The sequence below is a fragment of the Zeugodacus cucurbitae genome, chromosome 4, assembly GCF_028554725.1.
Source record: "Zeugodacus cucurbitae isolate PBARC_wt_2022May chromosome 4, idZeuCucr1.2, whole genome shotgun sequence".
Taxonomy (NCBI): Eukaryota; Metazoa; Arthropoda; class Insecta; order Diptera; family Tephritidae; genus Zeugodacus; species Zeugodacus cucurbitae.
In genome coordinates this window covers 75,279,046-75,294,236 of record NC_071669.1, presented here as the reverse complement: position 1 = coordinate 75,294,236, position 15,191 = coordinate 75,279,046, and the positions used below count along the sequence as shown (strand labels likewise).

Sequence of the window (15,191 nt, the reverse complement as noted above, 5' to 3'; positions counted from 1 at the left end):
CAAGGCCGTTCAATTATCAAGTTGAAGCGATTGAATAGGAATGTCTATAAGAATACCGATATCTGCTAACTATGCATATTTATTTGTATGGAGATAAAATAATGTAAGATTCTAAACGCTGTCAGTTATTCACTCAATCATCGTAGTTTTCAACTTATTTTCTATAAAACCAAATGATGATATCACGCTTCGTTAGTCTAATGACTGCAAATCCATGGCTCAGCAATAGCCTTTACCAATGGCATATGTGGTTACGTCGATACATTCATATATATTTATATCTCACATGTATGTTGCATATGTATTCGTCAACATATGCAACAGAGCATGCGTAAATGTTTCCTTCCAACTTCGATCGACAAGCATTGAAATTGAACTGTGGAACTCCTTTAACTCGAATCACCATAATCCACAAAAATACTTCGAGTTAGAGAGACTTCGAGTTATATAATTTACATTAAAACACACAATTTTTAAAAAGCTTTAAAGTGTAGGTTTATATACAGTTTTAGTTATTTACTTCGCATAAAGTTTTATTTAAATATGTTAAAACATGTATTCTGTAATTTTGTTCGTTGTACTTTGCTATTGTTTAGCTCTTGACGTCTGTATCACTTGCCTTTGTTACAAGATTTATGAAATCCATTAGTGTAATATAATATTCTTCTCATAGGGACTCTTTTAAAATTTTGCCTCAATACTAAAATTTAAAATTTTGCATTATGCCCTGGTTGAAAAGTTGGATTTATGGATTTGTATGATATTTGACTTCTTTTGCCAACTCAAGAGTTCGAGGTATAGAGAACTTCGAGTTAGAGAAGTTTGAGTTATGGAAGGAAATTTGTATGAAATTCGATTTCTAAACTCGATTGCCAGTGCAAAAGTTCGAGTTAAGGAGATCTTCGAGTTATAGAAGTTCAAATAAATATACTCAAAAAGAAAGAGAAATGTAATAGGAGGTACGTTTATGTATTAAATCACTAACCGTAAATATAAGTAAATAAGTAACATTGACATTACAATTGTCTGGAGTTGTTTGTCATTTGCATTCCGTTGTGACTCGTAGAACACGTCATATACCTAAAATGTAATTTAAATTATTTGTTATTTTCTGTACAGACCTGTTTTACTACCGGCTACAGGCTACGCTACCGCTGTCGGAGGCATCTACACTCCCTCAACTATATATAAATATATTTTGTATCGCGCCGATTACTGGTACGGTATTTTTATATGGGATCGCTTTGCCGCTATGACAGCGGCATCGGCGAATCTATGCACCGCAAATCACAACAATAATTTGAACATCTGCGAGTACATCGGTTGAGTCCAATAAACTCATACAGAATTTTAATAGCAAAGAATTTTGAGTTGATTTGCATGAAATTTTATTTCCTTTAAAAAAATAAAAACCAGTAATAATCGATTTGGATTGTTTTTGGTTTATTGTTTTCGTTTTTAGCAGATGGACGTACGTGTGGAATAATAATTTACATATAACTCCACATGCTAAGCAAATGAAACAATTATTTCATACACATTTATTTACTGTATTCTTCCTAACACTATATTACTATTAAATAAATTTAATAAATTTTATTTGAAACTCGATGGTTTAAAACCTATAAAGAGCTTATAAGTAGGTTTTATTGTTTCAAACAGATTCGACTGAGGTTATATTTTTTTGTTGTGTACATACTTAATAGATTTTGATTGAATGGAAAATTGTTCAAAAAAAGTTCAATTTAATAATTGTATAATTATTTATGTAGTATGTAATTGAAATATTAAGCGCTGTCACTAGTTCTTGGAATATCTCTATTGGAATGCTTTACCATGATATGTTAAATTTCTTTTTAAGCGCATTTCGCCCAATTAACATCAAAATGATTTTTGTATCTAATGAAGCGAAAATATTTTGTCGTCGCATTAGTTGCGTGCTTTGTATGTATGTATGTGATTGGCGTTGCAACCGTTCAGCCGGTTATAGCCGAATCGACGATAGTGCGCCACCTCTCTCTCTCCTTCGCAGTTCGGCGCCAGTTGGAGATCCCAAGTTTAACCAGGTCGCTCTCCACCTGGTCCCTCCAACGGAGTGGAGGCCTTCCCCTTCCTCGGCTTCCTCCGGCGGGTACTGCATCGAACACTTTCAGTGCTGGAGTGTTTTCGTCCATTCGGACAACATGACCTAGCCAGCGTAGCCGCTGTCTTTTTATTCGCTGAACTATGTCAATGTCGTCGTATAACTCGTACAGCTCATCGTTCCATCGTCTGCGGTATTCGCCGTTGCCAATGTTCTGAGGACCATAAATCTTGCGCAAAATTTTCCTCTCGAAAACACCGTAGAGCAGGACGGGAATGATAAGCTACTTGTAGAGCTTGATTTTGGTTCGTCGAGAGAGGACTTTACTGTTCAATTGCCTACTCAGTCCAAAGTAGCACCTGTTGGCAAGAGTTATTCTGCGCTGGATTTCGAGGCTGACATTGTTCGTGTTGTTGATGCTGGTTGCGTGCGTGCTTTACTAACATATTTACAGCTGCAACAGATTTTTAAATACTTGCCAAAAAACAGTTTCTGTTAATAATTAACTTGAAATAAGAAAGCAATACTCTCGTCTAATTTACTCAATCCTCCTGCTCGGCAATCGGTTGAAATGAATTATCAACCAAACGTGAAGCTAATTCATCTGAATAGTATTATATTGATATATCTTTCAACGTTAAAGTATAAAATGATGGTCGCTGGTTGGCTACTGATGTAATGATTTTGTACAGCTGTTGTTTTTGCTACCTTATATATTGTATGTAACTACAAAACTCTTCTTTTTCTAATTGATGGAACGTGGAAGTTTCAACCCATCTTTTGATACATATTTATACTAGTAAAAATAATAAACATTTTAAAAGCAAAAACCGTTTCGATTATTTGTTTCACAACATTCAGAACAAAATGTATACATTTTACATTTAATAACAAATTTATTTTCAATAAAAAAAAACATCACTTTTCAATAAATAAACAATGCTATTTACGCCTTTTTCTTTGACGATTTATTCAAAATAGTTATATATTCTTTAGACCAATGGACCATTCAAATGTATCATTATATAATAATAATTCAGATTTATTTATATTTTCTATAGTCCTCTTGTTACAAAAGCTAAAAAAGCGCTGTGTACAGTATCAATTAGTATTCGTCGTAGAGGTATTGAACAACAAATGTTCCCATTATACATATTTATAGAACGATCAAATTCAAATTGTACATATACATATGTATATGTTTTATCAATGCTGATTACACACAAACATATATTTATACATATATATATAATTGATTTATTTACATAAATGAAGAGGAAGGCGTGGTGTGCTGCTGGAAGTCACAAACTAGAGATAAGATAGGTTCAAATAATGCCACTGAGCAGCCAATTACAGGGCACTGATAAGGTAGATACACCTGTATATAGTGCGTGTGTGTAAAATCACATACCTACATTATGTTAAGTGAGTTGTATAGCCGAAAAATGTTGATAACTTAACACTATTTCTTACCTGTACATTTAGTGCACATACTACATTCTATCGTGGCAATATATATTTTACTTGTAATATTTTGCTTCATGTATACGCGAAGAATTTTGAACCATCCGACTTAATTTGATTGTCGGAATAATGAGATTCGAAAACAAAACTTATGTTTGCCATTTTACAATATGTTGTCAAAGAAGCAAATACAAAATGTGCGCATTAACAGAAAATGGAGAATATATATACTTAAATATTTGTAAAATAAATCCGAAGTCTATATTAATTCAAATGATAGGCCAGTATTGTGGAATACATTTGAAACTTATTATATCTTAATTCGTCATATAATTAAATACTAGAACTCAGTCATTGCAGTCATTACCGTCGTTCGCTTACCTGAGTTATTGTGTTTCTCAAACTTTCAATTTTTCTTAGCATTTGCTTCACGCTTAATGCTCTGGCCTTGAGAAGGCTTTGCAAACAAATTCAGTACACGCTCTATTGTAGGATGGACAGATGCTTTTATTATTTTAGAATTATTATACAAAACGCTAACTGTTCTTGCATTTGATTCAGATTATTAAATTCTGTTGCTAAAACATCAACAATTATATTTTAATTTATTTCCAAAAGAATTCATAGCTTTGATCACTTTTCGAGAGAAAAAGGCTGCGGATTAAAGTGTCTTTTAATGCTATAAACTTTACTTATATAAATCCATTGTTGTACGCTCAAACACACGGATCTATCTGCGGAAGTTGCATTCAGTAATTAGTATTATATAGAATTTGCATTTAATTCCAGATACGTTCCTTACTGGGCCGTGGAAGGTATTTATGTAAAGCATTCGTGTAGACTAACTTAACTTTTACTGACCGAAAATCCTAAAACAAATGTGTGTCAAAGGTTTGGCTCATAAGGGAGATTGCTGTAATTTTATGCGATACAATTGCAATCAACATTTAATATGCATCTACACAATGAATCCTATTTTTATACTCTCGCAATAAAGTTACTAAGAGAGAATTGTAGTTTTGTTCACATAACGGTTGCTTGTAAGTCATAAAACTAAATGTGTGAGATATAGGGTTATACAACTGTGTTCGAAATAATAACAGTGGCTAATAAAAAATTAAATAAGTGGAATTATTACACTTAAAAACTTCTAGCCATCCTGTATGTATCCCGTAATTTTTTAAAGGGTTCATTTGCGTATTTCTCCGCCATATTTCTAGCTATGCTATCGAAACTGACTTCATTCGCACAGGAATAGATTAAGGTTTACAGCAACATAGCATTTTGTTACCCTGCGACAACAACAACAACAAGTAAAAGCTTTTTCTTGTAAAAAACGTTCGATGTATAAATAATTTTGACTACCTCTCTATATGTATGTATATAATTTTCGTCATATGACGTTATTCACAAGTACTTATATGCAACAAGTATGTACACACATATGTATATGGTACAGCTATTACCAAGTGCTTTAAATATTAATATATGTTACATCTCTAATGAAGATTAATGAAGATTATTGAAGTTAGTTTCTTCATTAAACCCTATTATGTTACTAACCCCTTTATTTACGAAGACCTCTCATCGAACAGTGACAAATCTTAAGTAAGGGATGTATTTTATTTTTGAAAGTCAGTCCGTCATTGGCATTTCTTTATTTTTTAATTGTGTCCAAGCTAAAATATAAAACTTTACCAATTTGTACTTCACCCCCTTGTACTGATAGTATTTTAGATTTATGTTCCTCTGCCGCTATTGGGTTTTTAATTATTTATTTTGACACTTTTCTGTTTTTCTTGTTTAATTAATATTTGAGACTTAAAGCGAAGTAGGGTATTTTAATAGCTTAAAGGGCGTGAATAGTATGTAAAGTATTTCAATATACTACCGCGACTACTAACTAAATGACAATATTTTCTTAACATTGTCTTTTTTACGATAAAAGTGTCACAATGAAAAGCTAGCATGCGATTCATTTATAAGAAGTCTTTCTATGATTTATCCAGACAGAAGGAACTAATAATGTTTATTGTCGTCCCTACTTAACTATTTGCTAATTCAACCAATAAAAACATTCAACAATATTAATAACAAATAAAGAGGAATGCCGCCACGCTATCGGATTATACAGTATGGATACATATTTAAGAAGTGCGAATAGAACTATTTGCCATTACACCAAATAAATCGAAGTATATTAGACACGCAATTTACATGAGTAATAATTTAGCACAAAACGTACATTTGGGTCGTCAATATCTTTTTATGTCGCATTGTGCTTTTTTAACGAATTACATTTTCAAGTGTTTTAAATTTTTTCAAGAAAGTATTCAAATCATTAAAAGTTTCAAAAGTTTTAAAAGGCAATATGAATTCAAATCTCTTACTAATTCCAAATTTGTTGCGATATACTTATGAATGTATATTGAATATTCAATATTTTTTTTTCAGCGCTGAGTAATATTGGTATCTAATAGTAAAATCAATGCGAATTCGACATAGCAAATTTATAAAAGCTTTTTAAGTACTTCTGCCAAACACGACCTCTTCTGCAATTCGTCTTATGCAGTTTGTAAAGCTGTGGGCGGGAGTAAAACTAAATGAACCCTGCACGGCTAAATTTACTCGTTGCAATAAAACAAGGCACAAATGATTTATCAGTGATTCCCTGGCACATATGTAGATGACCTTGACAGTTTCAAAGCCATACGTACACGCCATGACCACATGTTATAAGAGGCGGGTGAGCGGGCGTGTTGTGAAAGTAGGTGATGGTGAAGGTGGCGAATTGTTTTGCGCGTGAGTTTTAGCATAAAAATAAATAAACTGGCAGAGAATCGAAGAAATCAGATGGCACTTACACATACAAAGCAAGTTCGATTACAAGAGTCAAACAGTGGGGCCTGCGATGAAAATTGCCAAGAGTAAGACACCGTATTCGTTCGTCCGATTAGTTAATCAATCGAAGCTATGTGTTCATATGAACCCCATGTGTTTGTACAAGCGTTTTTCCTAATACTGTCTGCTATTATGGTGCACTTCTTTAAATAATTTAACAAGCAATAGATGTTCACACCTTGGCATGCCAACGTTTACACGCAGTTACAACGGTTTTGCGCTGACCTTAGCGACCATTCAGCACGCAAGTTTCTCCTTGGGTAAAATCGTAAACCGATTTATTGTTGTACAGTAATTACTCCTTTTAGTCATAAATCAATCTGCTAATTCCGTGGCAGGGAAAAATGGTGCCTTGGGAAAATATGTTATAGAATCGATGAAAATTCCGAATGCAAAACTGCCAAAAACAACCTGTTGCCTGCATATGTATGTGTCTCTAATTGCGATCTTTGGTTTTTTTTTAATGTTTTCTTTTCGCTATCGGTAATTTGCCGAGGGAATCAGGCTGCACATGGATAATTGGCAATAAATTAGCTTAGCCGGACAACGTGAATAAAAGGTAGGAGAAATCATGTTTGTATACGAAGATGGAATGGAGAAGCGAAGTGGATCAGCAATATCAGAAAAATAAAACAGAGAAATACTTTCTTAGTACAGAACCGTTTATAGTCGATAAGGCGAATCGCAGATGTTGAGAAGGGTTGGGCGGTAAAACGTTTACAGACACGCAAGGGAATTTTTAAGCGTTAGTTCAGGTAGTTCATATGATATATTATTCTATACACTACTCGATATTAATTCTATTCTGGTTAACTTTTTGATAAAGTGAAATTATTTAGGGAGTAACTAATTATTTAACAACTTTCCAAGTTTTCCGTCACATATACCCTTCCGTACCTAGACCATGTGTTCCGAATTTAATAACTTAAATTGTAGCTTTGTTATATCCATTTTTGTTTAACTACTATTTTTTAGTAGTTGCAGAATTCCGATTTTGGCCATCAAGAATACCAGTCTTCTCATAGTATCAATGTTTAAGAGGCACACCTAGTGTGAAATTTAAAACAAAATCAATTTTTTTTTGTTCATATTTCGGTAGATTACACCTATAAAAATAACATATTTCAAATCGATATCTCAAATAGTTTTTGAGTTATAGCAATTTAAAGAGCAGCCGCTCGGTAACAGTGAATACGATCATTTTATCTTTAAACGCGTTTTTCTCGAAACATCATTTTCCGAATTTGCTGCAGTGATTCTCAAAAACAAATGATCCGATCACTATCGAGTTTTTTTTTACATGTTCTTTATATAGTTCTCCGTACAATTACCTATCGATTTTTGATCTGATCAAAAAATCGAATTTTGGCAGGCCAAAACCGACCAAAATTTTGGATAAAATTCACCTATTTTTTTTAAAAAGCCGCCATATTGTCAATTTTTGATTTTTTTTTTATCGTAGGTCATTGTACAGACAATATTATCTAGTTTAAGGAGATTTTTTTTTTAGATTTCATCCACGGAGAAGGCCGGAATCACTGCAGAAGTGAAGGACCTTTTTTTTACGAGCCGTTGGAGATCGACTATAACTTAAAAAATATTTAATTTTTTTATACTCTCGTAACAAAAGTTGCTAAAGAGAGTAACGGTTGTTTGTAACACCCAAAACTAAACCAGTTAGATATAGGGTTATATATACCAAAGTGATCAGGGTGGAGAGTGGAGTTCAAATCCGAATGTCTGTCTGTCCGTCCGTCCGTCCGTCTGTGCAAGCTGTAACTTGAGTAAAAATTAAGATATCTTGATGAAACTTGGCACACTTATTTCTTGGCACCATAGGAAGGTTGCTTTCGAAAATGAGCAAAATCGGACCACTACCACGCCCACAAAATGGCAAAAACCGAAAACACATAAAGTGCCATAACTAAGCCATAAATAAAGCTATGGAAATAAAATTTGGTATGAAGGATCGCACTATGAAGTGGCATATTTGGATGTAATTTTTTTGGGGAAGTGGGCGTGGCCCCGCCCCTACTAAGTTTTTTGTACATATCTCGCAAACCAATAGAGCTATATAAACCAATTTTTCTGCAGTCGTTTTTTAGCCACTTCCTAATACAGTCCAAAAATGTAAGAAATCGGATCATAACCACGCCCACATCCCATACAAAAGTTAGGTTGAAAATTACTAAAAGTGGGTTAACTCAATAACGAAAAACGTCCGAAACACAAAATTTTACATAAGAAATGGCAGATGGAAGCTGCACTCAGTTTTTTTACAAAATGGAAAATGCGAGTGGCGTCGCCCACTTATGGGTCAAAAACTATCTCAGGAACTACTAGACCGATTTCAATGAAACTCGGTTTGTAATAGTTTCCTTTCCATCAATGATATGTTGTGAAAATAGGCCAAATCGCTTCACAACAACGCCTACTTCCTATATACCAGAACTTTGAAGACAATCTGAATCGTTTACTTTACAATATATAAAGTAAGCACTAGTGAAGATATCGGTGCAGAACTTTGCACAAATACTATGTTAATAGTATTTCCATTCTAAAAATCGCCGAAATCGGACCATAGGTTTTTAAGGCCCCATATATCGAACACGAGGACCTCGGTGCTTCTAACCTAATATTATGGTTTCCAACTTTCAATGGACTTTATACAATATATATGATGAATATGTGGATCAAATTAATACACAATATAAATAAAGTTAAATAAATAAATTGCGAGAGTATAAAATGTTCGGTTACACCCGAACTTAGCCCTTCCTTACTTGTTTTTTTTTTTTAATTTCACTTATATTTTTGAAACATGTATAAATATATTAAAATTTTTAAATAATTGATAAAGTAATGGGCTACCGGACAGATGGATGTTGAGCTGTGACCACGTCCACTTACGAAAAAATGTGTAAATCCGAATGTTCTTCCGTGCTGTGAATATCTATTGCAAAGGTCTTATTTTTTTCTCAACTTCTTTTTTTAGTTTTTGCATTTGTCCGGTTTTGCCTAACCACAATACGATCTCATATTGTTAATTGCAACGTATAGGAAGTTTTATTAAGATATCTAGATTTCCATTCCACACATCCGTATTTCAGAACAAAAGAAGAATCTGTGCTACTGTAAATGAATTTTGAAAAAATTTCAGTTAGTTCCATTACTTTCTACTTTGTTTATTTATGCACATACATACATATACAATTATTTCCTAGCTTTCTTCTTAAATACATTTCGTTATCTGGTCGCGAAGCAACTAAAAAACGATTAACGATTAATGTGCTCCAGAAACATTTACATACGGATATTAACTCTTCGAAATAAATAATAGATTTCATTTAGAATCCTTTAGCAGTTAGATATTATTAAGTAATATCTCTGATAAAAATTTACGGAGTATATGATGATATTTTCGAGGGTTAAAGCAATGACCCTCGTAACTATTAATGAAAGTGATAAATGCTATGATAATGTATAAGTTACACGTACAAATATATTTTCAGAGTTATTTATTATTCACATACAGTATTCGTTCAATGAAACCTCTGTCATCATTCCATACTCAGCCAAATATAATATAGTTATATTCCTTAAACTTAATTAGTATAAGTCATTTATTATTTCATATGTTCAAGTGTGACCGTTACGTACAATAAAAAGGTTTTGTGATGTGATTATTAGCTATTCAATTTGTAGTTGCATAGTTGTAATACTAAACGCACTGTGTATAGGTAAAGCGAATGATATTCAAGATGGGTTGAACAATAATAGCAAACAGCAAACTGAGTAAAGCAATTATCTTTCAAAATAATATTCGATAGTACTCCTTTAACTATGTATGTGCGTCGGTCCTGTTCAAATTATACAGCACTAACACAGTTGTTGCTATCAATAGAAGATATTAACTTAATTATGAAAGTCAATAGAAAAGCAAACTGTGCATAACACACTCTCATAATTGGTTATAAGGATAGCACTGAGTTGCAACAAAAGTAAACTCTTTCGTACAGCTTGCGACTAATTTAATAGCGGAAACAATTGCATTGAACAGGCATTACTGAGTCTTCATTTTTAATACAATTAGCTAAGTTTTTATACGAGTTGTTAATATTTACTAGCACGTAAACGTACTGTACAGTTTCCATAGAGAATATTATTTGAACAAAGATTACTCCAACTAAATATCAGGGATCAAACACTTTCATGATCTCGTTGCTCACCAGCTTTTCGACCAATACAATGTCCAAATAATTGAATACGCTTTTCATTAATTAAAAAAAGCGTGAATGCCAAATATGGAAATCAGACTAAACACTAGATTATTTCATTCTGAAATGCTTTATCTATGAATTGTTATCCCCGTATATTTCAATGTATTTTTTTATAGTAATTCATTTGCTTTAGTTTAAAAGTTCTTGACTAGCAATGTATTCAATATTATATTGATTAATTTTTAAGATTCAAACAAAACAGGACTCAAAGGTTTCCTTGCTAATTTCTGCTAGCTTTCCGTTTCTTTACTTTTGCTCTTTGTGAGAGTAACTTATCAATTTTGACACTATTCCTCTTCCTGATAGTTAGCAGCTACTAGCACTTAAGAAAAATGCTTTATCACCCAAATTGTGTAAGGCTACTGGCGAATAGTCGCCAGTGTAGTTGCTTTGGGTACTCAGATTAGATTTCATATTACGATAAGCTATCAGGCTCAGTAGCCTAGAATACGCATATATAAAAATAATTTATAATAATAATAAAATAATTAATTCGAATTAAAATATTTGGATCTTCCACTTGTGAAGTACGCAAAATTAATATTTTGTGATTTGTTATGTTTACTATATTTTGTATATTTTAAAATAGTTTTGAAAGACATTTGAGTATATAAAACAAAGCATATTCATATTTGCTAGCTATATTTTAAACCCATAAACCGATCAACTGCTGTTCTTTCAATTTTGAAGAATTACGCAGCGCTACTATTCTTTGCTAATAATAGCTATCAGAAAGGCCAAGCGAATGACTTCGGAATTGCACAATTTAAATACAATGTCAGCGAATCTTACAGAATTGACCACATTTATACAACAGAAAATATGCCCAAAACATATAAAATTTAACATAAGTCTAGAAGAGCAAAATACTACTAAAATAATAAATTATAAGCAATCAAACAGAATTTCCTGGTGTAATCCTATTTATGAATGGAACGCATATGCACATTTCAGCACCTGCAAGTATAATAATATCTATACCAACAGAAGTAAATCAAAGCTTAAAAATTGCCTAAAAATATATGTAGTATTATTAAAATATTAGCCTCTGCCGTTTTTTTCTAGTGCTATGTGGTGACTTGAATCTATTTATTTCGTCTGCAAAGCCATTTCACTGGTTTTGCATTTATTTTAAATAATATTTAAAAAGTAACTATTTCAATTATATATTAATGTAAATTCAGTTGTCATTTGTATTTAAAATTTCTTTGCTATCTCAATATATATACTGCTTTACTCAAAACTACATTCTATAATGAAGAAACTGGTCTTGATCAGTATCCTGCTTTTGACTATAATGAGAGTTGATAGTAATTAACAATATGCAAAAATTGGAGACTGGCGATCTAGCCTGTCAGTAGCCTGTCATATTCGCCAGTAACCTCTCCTAATGTATTTTTCTGGCTGCGGTATCCTGAAGGTAGAAACCAATCGATTAATCGGCCCTGGTATCGGCATCGGCCAGTATCGGCCACAAAATTCAGCATCGGTATCGACATCGGCCATATTTGGCTGATTCTTAGCCGATTCTTTCTACTTCTTTCGGATTACACTAAAATATTTTTTTTTTTTACTTTTTTGATTTCTTTAAAGCATAAAAATTTAATTCTTCTGTTTACTATATAAAACACAGTGATTCACATTTGCCTAAACTAATAATTTATCACGATGATAATTTGAGTCTAGTATAAAGACATTTTATAATTTTGCATTAAATTTAAGTTTTATTTAGCACTGCTAGAAAGATTCGATTTTTTGTCAAATATTCACAGTTTTGTTTAACAACTTGTTAAGATTTTGAAATAAAGTCATAAAGCCACTATTATAGAAGCATTCGTAACTAGGAGAGTCTATTTTTTTTTAAGTTCGCCATAGACAGGATCAGTTGGTGCTGGCCTGGACTATAAGGTGCATGCAAAAGAGCCTCCCAAACAAGCTTCCGAAGTTTCTATCGACTCACTATCACTATGTGATGTCTTTCACAATGCGAAACATAAATGCCAAAAGTCATCACTTTGAAAATAACGGATTCTTTTTACTAGACCTACTATTTTCGAATATTGGCCTTAATGCTAATATTTGTTCTTAAAGGAAATAAGCTATATTGCTGATTCGCTTTGAAAACGCGAATAACTCATTTTTTCTATCAACATTTATCTTATAATAATATTTTATTTAGTTTTGAATATTAACTAAATGTATAAACAACTTCATATTTACATATGAACTGATTTTTTGCTTAGTTTGTGATGTTTTTGTTTTTCTTTTGTTGATGATGATGAAAGTTGATGAAAAAATCGGCATCGGCCGATTCTTTGACAACTGGCCGACATCGGCATCGGCTTCGGCCAAAAATTTGGTATCGGTCGGACACTACCTGAAGGCGACTGATCTCAGGGTATTATAGATACATAATATGGGTGTATATTTTTACTCTGATAGTTCACAGCGGTACATATTTTATGATCCGAATGGCACTGTGAAGATTGGAATAATCTACTGGCTAAGAATGAAAGTTGCAAAGAGTCGATGATGCCGGCATTGATGCTGTTAATTCCAATATCTGTGCCACAGCATTATAAACAGTATTCCTTTAAATTCTATAAATTTTTGCTAACTCCGAACCGAAACCCCAGTCTTAAACTTAGTAACAGCCTCCGATCTAGTTATAATCGATAATTCCTTTGTTTTCTGCATTTTATTTACCTTTTTTTAGGCTGAGTTAGTTTACAACAACATAGCATTTTGTTACCCTGCCACAACAACAACAACCGAAAGCTTTTTGTGTGAAACATGTAAAAAAACGTCCGATGTGTAAATAATTTTGACTACCTCTGTATATGTAAATATTATTACGGATACTGGAAAATGCATCACAATTCCATTACTTTTCTTAATTTTTATTAAGTTTTCTAATTTTACTTAACCTTTTACATTGTTACTCAATGTCCGTTTGTCCGACATGGCTTCAGAAATGTGTCTGTGACTTTTAAAATGAAAGTGAACAATGCAGAGTTCTGAGACTGTGGCACATAAGGACATTGTATGTGTACAACCAACAAGTAATTTGAACACTTACATTTTGGCTACTTCCACTTCCGTTTGAGTAGAGTCAACAGCATATTGTATGCCTACAACTGAGGAATCGACGTCAAGTGGCACAAGAAAGTTCGCTATAAGTGGCGAGCTATTTAGTTTGCTTGTGCGCTTTGGAAGGTGGGGTTCTCATTTGTCATTTGCTATATGGAAAAATATTGTCCCTGCAGGGGCAATTAGAGACCACAGAGCATCTGTCTACATAGGTAGTTTAGGCCGTACACAAAGAGTTTGGCTGCAAGATCTCTGACAAAAAGACGTGCACAGTTTCCATTCTTCAAATACTAGCTAGCTTAGAATCAAACAATGTCATTATGAAACAATCACAGCAGGCCTCAAGTAGTACTTAAAAATAAGATTTTACTCGTCGGGAGAGTATATGTAAATGTTATGGAAATTATTTGTAAAAGTGCGTTTATTACATATCCGCAAAGTTTGTTTGCTCTAATATATGTATATTTACATGTACAATAATATTATGATCATTAAATCGTAAATTACGAATTAAATTAATGAATTCAGTTTTCGCAAGGCAAAAAGTTGTTATTTTTTTACGAATTCTAATTATTCAAAAAAATATTTCATTTATAATTTATGTACTTTTAACAGAGAATCCCCCATGCATAATTTTGCTGAAACGCATTTCAAGAGCGCACCGTCTCCAATGATTGACTGCCTTAAATCGGCGCATGCGTTATATTTATGCTTCTTAGCATAATTTTCTATGTTACTTTGGAAAACAAGCTATTATTCATATTTTACTCATCCGACCAGCGGAGGAACGCAAATACAATAAAAGAAACTAACAGAAACTTGATTTACGCTAATGCCTTACAAAATGCAAAATGACACCTTCCAAGTTTAGAAAAAATACGAAGAATAACAAAAAGAAAAATATATACATATACAGTAGAACTTTCATAACTTGAAGATCACCATAATTCGAACTCTTGAATTCGCAATAGCGTTTAGAAATCAAATTTCATACAAATTTCCTTCCACAAATCGAACATTTCGACCAGAGCATAATACAAAATTTTACTATCGAGGCAGAATTTTAAAAGAATATATCTTAAAGGCGAACAAAAATATGATATTATGATTTTTTTTGATGGATAATAGTGATTCGAGGTAGGGAAGCTCAACTGCATATATCTTTATGTTTACTAGTAAAAAACAGAACGGATAGAGTTAAATGATTTAGTTCATGTAACCGTTGGTTGTAACTTCGCGAATAACCGTAATCGTGATTAATATGCAGTTATACATATCCTACAAAACGACTAGTCGAACTGGTTACTGTCCTTGAATAAAAACGGAAATATCTTGACGATACTTAGTATTAATGTCTCCTCGCACTGTAGGTA

The 15,191-nt window shown here is 32.8% G+C and overlaps 1 protein-coding gene across 1 annotated transcript in view; it reads left to right on the top strand.

Annotated features, from left to right (window-relative positions):
• The window catches only part of LOC105213012 (ice-structuring glycoprotein), a gene marked incomplete at its 5' end in the record, with an annotated part of 73,006 nt that overhangs the window by 1,885 nt on the left and 55,930 nt on the right, over positions 1-15,191 (top strand). The window lies entirely within an intron of this gene.